This window comes from Haliaeetus leucocephalus, unplaced genomic scaffold, assembly GCF_000737465.1.
Source record: "Haliaeetus leucocephalus isolate CR32 unplaced genomic scaffold, Haliaeetus_leucocephalus-4.0 Scaffold328, whole genome shotgun sequence".
Lineage (NCBI taxonomy): Eukaryota > Metazoa > Chordata > Aves > Accipitriformes > Accipitridae > Haliaeetus > Haliaeetus leucocephalus.
Window position 1 is genome coordinate 75,924 of NW_010972764.1, and position 3,185 is coordinate 79,108.

Genomic DNA, 3,185 nt, shown 5'->3' on the forward strand with positions numbered 1-3,185 from the left:
AGGTCATCCAGGTGAGTCTTGAGAACTGCCAAGGAAGGAAGTTCATTCTCTTTGGGCAACCTATTTCAGGGGTTAACTGCTCTCACCATGGAAGAATTGCTTCCTTACACGTCACTGGCGTTTCTCTTGTTGCACCTTGTTGCTGGAAAAGTTTCCTTTTGTCATTTCACTGTGCAGACCCGACCAGAGTCTGGTGCAATGTTCTCTATAACCCAGTTTTAGTTACTCTAAGACAGCACTTAGATTCCTTCTTAGCCTTCTCTTCTCTAGGATAAGCCAGATCCATCCCTCTGGCCAGCCCCAGCCACATGACCATCGTGGTGGCCCTTTACCAGGCTCACTCCAAGTGCCTTCATGTCTTCCTGGAACACAGCATGGAATGGAAGTTTACTCTTGTACCATATGAACTCCTCTTTCCCTATCCCATTCACATCAGCAATGTGTCTGGTTCAGGACAAAGACCAGGGGAAAAAGTCAATGAAAATTACCCAAATTAGTTAATGAAAACACAATTCAGCTGCACTTCCCCCTAAATGGTTCTAAGAGACTATAGCAACATACAGATCTGTCAAATATATTACAGCTTTCAATTCTATGGAATCACTTCCCCTAAATCAAGGCTATCTCTTGTGCAGAGAAACAGAAGGGGACAGTCTTGGATTTAAAGCATAAGAGGCTAGGAAGCTATTACAGAGCTTTAAACGAATGGAAAGATACTGTCAGAAATTCAGAAAGGGAACTCGATACCACCTGGCCAAGGATGTTAGTATTGTCTGAGTTGCTAAGCAACTATGTAATAGTTATTCATTTCAAGATTAAGTAAATTTTGTCATTTAAAGAATGAATTACAGTCTACTCTGCATTACTTAGAAGAAACCAAAATTTACTTTGTAGTGATATAGTACTTCTTATGCTTTGACTTGACAGTAGCCTGCCACTAACATTTTCATACACTGGTTAAGAAATACAAAATCCTTAATCCAAATTTGGATACCCAGATGAGAAGCAGCCTTCTTCCTCAGTTTTTCCCCTTTCCCTGAGATGTTTTAATGTCACCAAACCTGAAGCTGATCCCTACCACTCCAGGTCTCCTTTTTTTTGTATCTGCATCTCTGTCAGTATATGGCAGAAAGACATATTACAGTAATCAGTGTTCTGCTAAAGGCACAGCATCTTGTTTGATGCTTGTGAGATTTATGAGCTAAAATGAGTCCTGGTCAGCATAGATGTTAACTATTTCAAAAAATGCTGTTGAAACCATCCCAGATGACTATTTTTTTTAAATGATGACATATTAAAATAATTTACAATTCCCAGTTTGTAGTGCTGGGATAGTTGACAAAGTGTGTTCGGACATTTTGAAGGTTGTTTTACCCCCTCAAGATAAACAAAATAATTCAGTGACATGAAGAAAGATGCCATAGAGAAAGCCACACAGGATAAGAGGGGAAATTATTTATAAGAGGATCAACAGTTTAAGATACTTGCAGATGTAAATATCTATTTAAGTCTTTTTGTGATCTGTATCATATAATAAATCTGTACTAGGAACTTAATAGTAATATTGAGACCGTTACATAACTTCTCATCAGTTAAAATGATTCTGCTTTTGATTGTACCATCAATACAATGGGCCAAATGAAAATTGTCAACTAGTAAAAAGTGGAGAGGTTTTACAGATCTCAACAGATCGATTTACCCTGGTCAAGCACCTGGTTTATTTTTCTTTGTACAGCAATGTCCTCACTTGGCACGTCTCAACTGCTATTTGGGGAAGGAAGGCGATTTAACATTTGCAGTCTACCTGGGGATTTGTTTATTTTTTTTTTAATAAGGAAAAGTTTCTTCTGAGTGTTATTTGAGGGTGAACAACAGCCCTAGAACTTACTCAAAGAGCAGCTCTTAAGCACACGGTTGCATCATGAATATTTATTTGACTGCATGCAAAAGCTCTGAGTATCTTGGCTATGCTTTTCTCCTTCTGCAAGATACCCTTCTTTGTTGGGAGAGTGCTGTCATAGCAACGAAGGGCAGCAGAAGGCAAGGGGGCTGACAGGCATGTATATAAAGCAGGTTGGATTTTCAGGCTAATTAAAAGGTTTTGTGTTCTGGGTCACCTTGTAAATGAGATACAATGCTCAGAAAGCTGCGACCAAAGCTGCTCAGCAGAAAGTGGAGCAAATGCCCAAAGGTTCTTCTCGTATTTACCCTTTCTTGAACATAACCTGTAATTTTCATGGTATGCAATTGCAATGGCTCTAGAAAATTTGTTGCTGGGTCATCTTGCTAAATAGAGAAAAGTTGTTTTTATGAGCCGAACTGTAAAACCGTTCACTCTGGGTCTGGTGAGCAATTTGTATCAGTGGACTTCTACCCTCAGAATTCTTTTGACACACTTGCTAAAATGCATTAGAATTAATTTTAACACAGCCTGACTGAAATGGATTTAAGCAGCTCTGCAAGCTAATGCCGCTTCAAAATATTTTGTGATCAGCTCAGCGCTCTTTCAGTTTAAGGCTGGGATGTTTTTTGATTATCTGTGCCGTATATGTAAAGCATTTCTAGTCTACCTGAGGAACAGGTATGGAGGCAGCTGGAGCCTGGTTCCTACATTTCCTCCACCTGTGGCCTATGTTTATGTTTCTAATTGTCCTGGTTTTGGCTGGGATAGAGTTAATTTTCTTCCTAGTAGCTGCTATAGCGCTATGGTTTGGATTTAGTATGAGAAGAATGTTGATAACACACTGCTGTTTTCAGTTGTTGCCAAGTAGCATTTGACTAAGTCAAGGATTTTTCGGCTTCTCATGCCTAGCCAGCACGAAGGCTGGAGGGGTACAAGGAGTTGAGAGGGGACACAGCCAGAAACGCTGGCCCAAACTGGCCAGAGGGATATTCCATACTGTGTGACATCATGCCCAGTATATAAACTGGGGGGAGTTGGCCTGGAAGGGATCACTGCTCAGGAACTAACTGGGCATCAGTTGGTGAGTGGTGAGCAATTGTATTGTGCAGCACTTGTTTTGTATATTCCAATTCTTTTATTACTAGTATTGTAATTTTATTACATTATTTATTATTATTATTATCATCATCATTATTATTTTCTTCCTTCCTGTCCTATTAAACTGTTCTTATTTCAACTGACGAATTATTCCCCCCCCCCCCCCCGTTACACCCCCACCCCC